Source organism: Silene latifolia, chromosome 9 (assembly GCF_048544455.1).
Source record: "Silene latifolia isolate original U9 population chromosome 9, ASM4854445v1, whole genome shotgun sequence".
NCBI classification, from domain to species: Eukaryota; Viridiplantae; Streptophyta; class Magnoliopsida; order Caryophyllales; family Caryophyllaceae; genus Silene; species Silene latifolia.
The window spans coordinates 167,742,245-167,752,243 of NC_133534.1; the positions used below are offsets into that span (position 1 = coordinate 167,742,245).

At 40.4% G+C, this 9,999-nt stretch overlaps 1 non-coding gene across 1 annotated transcript; it reads right to left on the bottom strand.

The window, feature by feature from the left end:
* Window positions 1-6,912: 6,912 nt before the first annotated feature.
* LOC141604005 (small nucleolar RNA R71) lies at window positions 6,913-7,018 on the bottom strand. Its single transcript, XR_012525834.1, has one exon. It is a non-coding gene; the product is annotated as a small nucleolar RNA R71 (small nucleolar RNA).
* Window positions 7,019-9,999: the final 2,981 nt, after the last annotated feature.

Here is a 9,999-nt window from a genome sequence, read left to right on the forward strand (position 1 = left end):
GTGCCTGATTGTGTATGATTGCTTGAGCTGTGTTGGTTGCTGTATTGTTGATTATATAACTTGTGTAAATAGTACTGACCCCGTTTAAATGTTTTAAAAACTGTGGTGATCCGTTCGGGGGTGGTGAGCAGGTATGATATGACGCGTATGGGATAGCTGGGATGAGTCATCACGTGGCAGTTAGAAGTCTTCCGCTGTGTCAGATGATGCTTTATAGCTTTGATAGTCTTAACAGTAGACCGTCTGAAAATGTTGTATTTCAGTTTATCAGTTTTGGTTTTGATCATGTAATCACTTAAACTATATTTACTTTTAAAGTACGTTTCTTTATTGTCTTATGATTATCATTGCCTCGGGTAACCGAGATGGTAGCATCCTTATACCTGAGTGGTCTTTGTAAGGCACTTGGAGTATGGGGGTGTTACAAAATGGTATCAGAGAGACGATCCTGAAACCTGTAACCAATGAATCCAATGAACATAGGGAGTCAATTAAAATGAACCCGGGGTAGAAGTTCTAGGAGCTAATGCAAAGACTTGGGAGACGTCCTAAAGTTGCGAACTCGCCCTACAATTTTGAACCGGTCACCATGGGATATAAGTCGGGATCGCTATGTGTTTACTAATGCTCTATTGCGTATGTTGGATGGATGAGTGTTATATAGTTGAATGGATGTGTGGTGGAAAAGATGAAGGTAATTTTTTTTATGATAACATGAATTGTGATGGGAATTACTACTGGTTATTATTGTGTATATGCATATGATTGCGTGCATATGATTGGATGAATAAGTTGTATGAATACGGGTATGAATGTGATCTATGATTTGGTTGAAAAGATGAGTTAAGGAATTGCATGAGAATATGAAATTCATGTGGAGAACATGTTTATGTGATGGAAGTGGATTTTCTACTTTTCCTATGTTAGTAACATGTGAATAGGGGGATTTTATGTCGTATATTATGTTATTGTTGTACGTAAAGGTATAGAATAAAAGGATGTGGGTAAATCATGATTGACAAGTTAAATAATCTATGTGCATGATGAATGTTGTTGCTTGGCTTTTGGAGATAGTAACATGTGATTAAGAATACTGGTTTTGTGAGTATTGAGTTGTTTTTGTTTACCATTGTTGTCGTTTAAGTTGTTTGAAAGAGAAAATCGAATAGTTATGTCGTCTGATTACAGAAAAGTTGTCTTTAAACTGTTATAACTTGAGATGCATAAATGATTTTAATGTGATTCCAATTGGAGGTGATAGCTTGTTCTTTTACGATTCTAACGATAGGTCACACCCCCAAAACGACCAAGAAATGAGTGAGTTATGACTTTTTTACGAAAACTGGACAGTGCTGAGAAATGCGTAGGTACTCGATCGAGTAGCCTTGGTACTCGATCGAGTAGGGGGGAACTCGATCGAGTACGTCAGTTACTCGATCGAGTAGCCCTGGTGATTTATTTTACGTGCTTCTGACCTTCACCTACTCGATCGAGTAAGTCACTTACTCGATCGAGTGGCCTGTACTCGATCTAGTGACCCCTATTTTGGGTCATATGCTTATCTTTTGAATTCGTTGCATATTATGTTTAATTCAAAGTTGTTATTTAGCTTCTTTATGCATTGTTTTACATGTATGTTGGTCTTGATACGTAAGTTACCCAAGCTTATGGGGTGGTGAGTGGCACCTTTTGGTGAGTATGAGTTTGGTGGGAGGAGATGAGCCATATGTGGTTGTGATAGATAGTGGAAAAAGAAAAGAAAGACCGTTATGGCTTAATTGAGACATAGAGCATGTTTTATGAGATGAGAAGAGTGATATGACTGTGTGTTGTGTAACGTAAAAGCAAGCGAATGTGGGCAGGGGATGAGGTGAGTCTAAGGAACGTGAGAATGAAAGGATTGAGAGTAAGGATGTGGATAGTGGCAACTTGAGATGTGTAAAGAATTATGGAGGGAGATGGTTAGGAGTCATGCGGGTTAAGAATATATAGTGAGAGTTCGTTTTAAAGGGGTTGAGAAGAGTAGTATATAGTGAACTTTGTGGAGACATGTCGCGAGGTGGATTTGTAGACAGTGAGTAAGTTTGGGAGATTTGGTTTATTAAGAGGTGAAAATACTGTGTGATTTCCTTGGGCAATTAGCGGTATGAAAAGAATTTTGATTTCTAGAGATGTAATTGTTGAACAGTAAACGTTGATTCTATGGATGGATTAGTGGCAAGGGTGATTGATGATATAATAAGAGAATATTTGTGGTAAGAAAGAGTGAGGTGATATCGATATGAGATAATTAGATGTGAGTTTTGGAGCAGTGAGAAAGTAACCGGAACACTAAAGAGTTAGGTAGAAGTGATAAGGAGTTGAATGGTTAATTGATTTTGTCGAGTGTAAAAGAAAAGAATGAGGGGAATAAAACTAAGAAAATGTTGACCGGAGTTATGTGATATAGAGGTAAGGAGTCGTCGAGATGTGTGCTACCAATCATGAGGATGTTAGTTAATGGTTATAGAGGAGTTTCGGGACAACATGATTAGTCTTGAGTTTTGAGGAATTCAGGAAAGTAAGAAGTTGGTAGAATATCTACATGATATGAGATTTTGGTGGAGGTTTAGATGATGATACAGTTAAGAATGGTATTGGGAAGAATGTTGAAGTAATTTTGTTGATGGATTTGATGTTCGTTATTTGGGATGTTAACCAAAGATAGGAAAAAAATCGTGATATTTAGAGATGAGTGTAAGAGGTTTGATGTCCGGACAGTGGTAGTGTTATGGTTTGTGACTAATGGTTAAGAGTGATGGTATATTAGAAAGGTAGCAATTCAAAAGAGGTTGATTTGGTAGGGACCTGATTGTTGTGTATAATTGTGAGAGGGTATAAGATGTGGTTAGATCAGGCGGATGTTAATAGTTGAATAGTAATGGTATGGTTATACTTGGCAGGAAGTGATGGTTGTGCGAATGGGGGAAAATGTTATGAGGGGCATATGAGTTAAGCTCGGGCGGCAGGTAACCTATGTTGAGTGGTAACTTACGTGATCAGGATTGACTGGTTGGATGTGATTACGGGTCTGTGATATATATAAATGTTTGTGTGAGGTTTTGACCTCACAAGTCGTGATATGGTGTGATTATCATAAAGTTGTTATTTGAATGTTCTGTAATGCATGTTGGGTACGCTAATCTAATTGAATGATGATTAAAAAGGTAATAATTTGAGTGATCTGGCATGACTGGTTATGCTTGTATGTATTCATGATACATGTTAATCTGTGATATGGTAAGGGGATGATATTCATGAGGTTATCTGTTTAATTCATATAATATGTTGTGATGTGATTTAGTAAAGTGGATTTGAATAAGTTTTTCTTGTCTGAGAAGTTATTTTGAGTCAGTGTTTGTGGGAATTGTATGTAGCTGTGATGTCTATCGATGTGGTTGTGGTGCCTCGGGTGGTGATCCGGGCACGGTATTTAGTATTGTGATGAGGGTATTTTCGCACTGTGGTGTGGCTGTTGGTGGCGGTGTCGCGATGACGTCACCGATTGTCATGGAGTAGGCGGGATGATTATGATTCGAGTTTCGAAAGTACATACCAGTTATACATAGATTGTTGTTTTGTTTGATGTTGCTCCCTGCGAGTTTCAGTTTGTGCAGATAGACAGTTGTCTTGTTTATTGATGTTTCTTACCAGTTAAGTTTTGGAATGAGGGTAGAGTATGATATGAAAGAGAGTTGTACATGTTTTCGTTGTTGTCATGGTATAGTGACATTTTGTTAATGGGACACGGTTGTGAGAGGTTGTTACAGTAATTTTGATCTTGTCTTAAGATGAGGCATCAGTAGTCATAGTCATGGCAAGTATTTCGTAGAACATGTGTGGTAATGATCTGATATATGCAGGTGGTTCATAATCCTTTGTTGAGACAGTGAGTGTAGGATGTTGAGTAATTAGTGTCGTGTTAAGTTATGTATGAGTCTTGCGGTAATGAAAGAAAGGAATTTGAGGATCTAGTGTGAGTGTACGTAACAAGTGTGGATCGCGAGTTATGCTTTTGGCGATAAGAGTTTTATATAGTTTATATAGAGAGGTGTGTCATGTTGCGGTAATAGGGAACAAGTGAAGTTTTGGGTTAAGCTAAGGATTTTGTGGTATAGGTTAGGTGGTGTTACGAGTGAAGTGAAGTATGAGAGTTGTTTAAGTAAGAGAGCCTTGGATATGTGCATGGCGAGTGTTTAGGTTATAGGTGGTTATCTTTGACATGCGGTGATGATGAGGATAATGTAAAGATATATCTAGGATTTAGTATTAGTGAGTTACGAGGACGTAACATTTATCTTAAGAGGAGTAGGATGCGATAAAAGAGATTTTGATGGGTGTGCATATGGTAATATATTTGGAAGTTTGAGTCTTGATGTCGAATAAAAGGTTGATTCGTGTTGTGGTTAATTTTGTTAAAGGTCATGACCGTGCTTGTAGTAGCGTGATGTTTATGAGTGTGAGAATATTTCACTAGTGTTGACAGTTGGATGATGAGGTTATGAGTATGAGTAAACTTCGAGGACGAAGTTCCTTTTAAGGATGGTAGAATGTAACATTCCGTTTGATGTTTATGAAGTTGGTTATGTATGGAGTTAGTGTCGGGAGAGTTTATGATGTAGTTGATACGACATCGTGAGCGAGGTGTGGAGGTAGGAACAATTGGTAGAGTTGGTGTTAAGAGTTCATGGTTTCATGTTTTAGAAGTTGGGGTTTTGTTTTGAGTTCTTAGTAGCTTTGTTGCGTCTTGACCGAGTTAGTATGTTTGTTTAAGTGTATGGGTTGAACTTCGGGGACGAAGTTCTTTTTAAGGAGGGAAGACTGTAATACTACGGTTTTATGAGTCTCTGGGTACTCTATCGAGTGGGCCTTACTCTGTCGAGTAAGGGTGAGTTGCGTTTTAAAATAGTTTCTGACCTGTTGGGTACTCGATCGAGTAACCTTGATACTCGATCGAGTAAGGGGGCACTCGATCGAGTAGCTCGGTTAGCGGGTGATAATTCGACGGGTTTTGTTAATAACACGGATTAATATATAAATCTTTCCGTCACTTTCATAATACACCTTTACAAACCTAATAACATTAAAAGAGAGATTCAAGTTACGTTCTTCGCATTCATCCGTGTTGTTGACAAATCTCGGAGCTTGAGAGGTCGGATTCCATCGTTCTTTATACCTTTGTGATCCTTGCGTCGAGGGTAAGATCTACATACCAATTTTATAGTATTTCGTTAAGTTTCGTTAAACCCTAATTTTGGGAATTGGAGGTTTTTATGATTTGTTAAGGTTAGATTGTGATTATGTGATAGGAGAAGGATTTGTAGAGGAGAGGTTTTGAGACAGCTGCTAGATCGTCTGATGATTGTGTTGCTTTCCAGGTAGGGTTTCCCTACTCAGTATTACTTACATGATGTGTGGTGTTTGTGCTGTAATTAGTGTAATTGGTTGATTCAGACGATTGTGATTGTTTGTTTGTGGTTCTCGAGATGCGTTCTCGGCTGAGTGGAGTCACTTGCGGGAGTGGCTTCACGCCCTAGTTTCGCCCTTCGTTGAACCCGCCACGGAAGGGGATGTGCACATTAATGGGACAGGGTTATCGCTCGGTATGATGAGCGGGGCTTAGGTGGGAACGGCTGCGGTCCCCCATCGCGAGGCGGTGTCCAAAGGACGATCGGTGAGGAGATGGAGTGGAGTGCCGATTGTGTATGATTGCTTGAGTTTGTGTTGGTTCTTTGTATTGTTGATTATATAACTTGTGTAAATAGTACTGACCCCGTTTAAATGTTTTAAAAACTGTGGTGATCCATTCGGGGGTGGTGAGCAGTTATTGAGCAGGTATGATATGACGCGTATGGGATAGCTGGGATGAGTCATCACGTGGCAGTTAGAAGTCTTCCGCTATGTCGATGATGCTTTATAGCTTTGATTAGTCTTAGCAGTAGACCGTCTGAGAATGTTGTATTTCAGTTTATCAGTTTTGGTTTTGATCATGTAATCACTTAAACTATATTTACTTTTAAAGTACGTTTCTTTATTGTCTTATGATTATCATTGCCTCGGGTAACCGAGATGGTAGCATCCTTATACCTGAGTGGTCTTTGTAAGGCACTTGGAGTATGGGGGTGTTACAATTAGTTAGTGCCAGTTGGTTATTTTTGGTAGGTACGCGACTAGCCTGTCAAATTTTGGCGCCGTTGCCGGGGAGGCAATAGCCCCATCTGTTTTTGTTTTTCGTTTATTTTTATCCGTCTCAGGGAATTTTTATTCCTTGAGACAGTTCTCATTTATCTCTTTCAGTGTTGTGTATGCCCAGGGCAAATAGGTCGGAGTTTGTTTCAGCTGATTCTGAGCCAGAAAGACTATTTCGGCATAGACTCCGTCTGCAAAGAGAACTTCGAAAGGAAGACTTGAGTACTTTCGAACCTGAGCTACAACATTTTCTATTTGCAGAGTCTTTAGAAGAAGATAATCTCATTTCTGCCAAAGAACCATTAAAGATGCCGAACATTGCAAGTCACTCGGAGCCTAAAGCATCCTCTATTCCTAAAGGTTTTAACCATCAGACTGAGGACGGTAATACTTTTGATATCCAACCGTCCTATATAAATCTGGTGGAGAGAAACCTGTACAGGGGTGTGGCGGGTGAAGATCCAAGGAAGCACATGGAGGTCTTCACTGATTACTGCTCTACTATTCCCGCTACAAAGGGAGTAACTCAAGACAAGATAAAGGAAGTGCTCTTTCCTTTTTCTCTAACTGACTCAGCCCGAGAGTGGTTGACTGATCTTGACCGAACAGCTGCTAGTATCACCAACTGGGAGACTCTCGCACTTGCCTTCTACAAAAGATACTTCCCTCCACAACGCACTAATCATCTGAGGGGTAAGATTACTAGTTTCAAGCAGGCACTTGATGAGACTTTCTATGAAGCTTGGTGTCGGTTTAAGAAGTTGGTGAGGTCTCTTCCTCACCACAGTTTTGATCAATGGTTCGTATGCAACCAATTTTATAATGGGTTGTATGATGACCATAGAGCTATTCTGGACGCCTCATCCAACGGAAGATTTTAGAAAAATATTGATGATGATAAGGGATGGGGCATTATTGAGGAGATGGTGACCCATTGTACTGAATATGGGAACGCACGGGACGGTATTCGAACAGTCCATTCAGTTGCTAAGGCAGTTGTGGCTCAGCTGGAAGCCATGAATGCCCTGTTTGATAGATTGGACCTGCAATCTGTTGGGGAGCCACAGACAGTTCGTTTGTTGACTAGACAGGAAACTGCTATTTGTGAAAGGTATGGAAGTGATGACGGTCATACTGCTATTGACTGTCTTACAGAGAAAAAACAAGTTCTTGCCTTTCAGCAATATAGGCAGGGAGGAGGTTCTTATTACAACAACCAAGGGGTAGTCCACCCCAATTTGAGGTGGACAAGTCAAAATGTTCTTAATCCCACTCCTCCACCGCAGCAGCAGCAGCCATATGTCCCGCCTCATGAAGCTCAACAAGGCTTCTAAAAGCCTCCTTCTTTTCCTCCACCGAATCAAGGAGCATCGTCTTCAAGTGGGGTAAGTGAGCTAGCTGAGTTAAAGACAATGCTTCAGTCGTTGACAAAGCAATGACAACTAAGTGACCAATAGAAAGAAGCATCCATCAAGTCACTTGAAACTCAAGCTGCTCAGCTAGCCGCGAACCAGTCCACGAGGAAACAGGGTCATTTGTCGTCTCAATCTGAGAAGAATCCACACGAGACGGTGAATTTGATTAATTTGAGAAGTGGTCGTTCTTATGAAGGACCAAAATTATCTGTTGACAGGGACATTTCAGACCCGAGGAAGGATATAAATGATGATGAGCAGTCATCTGTTGCTGAAAGCGAGCTGACCACGAAGAAAATACTCGATCGACTGGTTTCAGGGGGTCGATCGAGTAGAATTGATGAAGAAAGTACTCGATCGAAGGGTAATTCTACTCGATCGAGTGAACAGGAAATTCAAGGCTTCGATCGAGGGGTCCAAACCACTCGATCGAGTGAAATTGTTGAAGAATATATTCGATCGAGTGGTTATTTGGCTCGATCGAACACTGTGCTATTAGAGGAACTCGATCGAGAGCCTGCTATTGCTCGATCGAGTGATATTTCACCTGGAAAGACTCGATCGAGAGGCAAAAAGTCTTGATCGAGTGATAAGGAGCTTGAACCAGCTGAGACGTTGGAAGAAAGAAACAAAGGGCTCGAGATTCCTATTACCGTGCCCTTCCCGAGGCGATTACAGAGCACAAAAGCCAATCAACAGTTCGGTAAATTTGCCGAGCTCCTGAAAAGCTTACAAGTCATGTTCCATTCCCCGAGTTGCTGACAAAGGTACCCTCTTATTTAAAGTTTATGAAAGAAATTTTATCACGTAAGAGGCATATCAATGATCATGAGACGTTAGCTTTGACCGAGGTAGGGACTGCCCTAGTTGAAAATAAGTTGCCACCTAAACAGTCAGACCCGAGAAGTTTCTCGATTCCATGTCACATAGGTACCCATTTAATTGATAACGCGCTATGCGATCTTGGTGCTAGCGTGAGCGTCTTACCTTTTTCTCTTGCTAAGAGACTTGGTTTGACTAAATTTAATTGCACAAACATGACTGTACAGATGGCCGACCGTAGTATATCACGGCCGTTAGGTGTCATAGAGGACATACCTGTTAAAATCGGGAGATTCTTTATTCCCGTTGATTTCGTAGTGCTTGACATACCCGAGGACACTCACACCCCTATTACTTTAGGGAGACCATTTTTATTCACTGCTCGTGCAGTGATTGATGTCGGAGGTAAGACACTCACGTTTCAGGTAGGAGTTGAGGATTTAATTTTCCATCAATCTAAGTCTCGTAGGGCTCCCATGCAAGCTCAACCTTGCAATTCTCTTTCCTCTACTGACCCTCATATTGACACTCCAGATGAAAATTTGGAATTTTGTGCTGCAATTGTGACCCCTCCGCCTCAGATTGAGAGCGAAAAGGAGGAGAATTCGTCTGTTTTCCTTGCTGCAGGTACAGATGAAAAAGATGCAGAAGCTGCCAAAGGTCATTGTGCAACTAAAATCAATCAAATTGGGGATCCAAACGTCAAAGCTGGTGAGAAAGAAAAAGGGACGAGAAAAGTTCGTGCATACGTGGATGTCAACTATTCTCCCCCTACTGGTTCAAATTCAAGCTCGTGGAGAATGAAGAGGACGGTCAAGGATGCTGAAGGGACCTCCTCCAGTCAGAAGCCCTCCTTTGGGCTACTGAATTGCTTTGGGAATTGAGCGAGGAATGCCCCGTGTAAAAATTTGTAAAAACTAATTTTAAATTTCCATTGAATTTATTTACTGCATTTTTAGGACTATTAGAATTTAGACAATTTTTAGCGTAGTTAGAAAGACTATAGACTGTCATTTTTGTGATTTGGAATGTCGGGATATGTTTGCGAGTGTTTTTATGCAGGTTTGGGGAGATAATGACGTACTTGGATGAATTACACGAAGAAAAGCACTCGATCGAGTACTTTTTGTACTCGATCAAGAGGAATTCAAAGGAAAAGCTTCGATTGAGCAGTTTCAGGTTACTCGATCGAAATAGCAAAAAGAGGGAGCTCTCGATCAACTAGATCTTTACTCGATCGAGTCAACTGAAGATGAGACATCTCGATCGAGTGATTTCAAATCACTCGATCAAGTGAAATTGAATTTCGTACGCAGGAAGTGTCTTTTAAACTCCCTACTTTTCATTATTTCTTTCTATTCTTTCATTTTGTTCATCCTTTTGCACGATAAAACCCCATATTCTCCATTTTTATTGCCCAAACACCAAATCAAACACCTAAAATTTATTCTCTGCTATTAATCCGACATTTACCCTCTAATTTTCCCTTCGAATTTGCTTGTTTGCACGGTCAATTTGGGTATTTAGGGTTTGC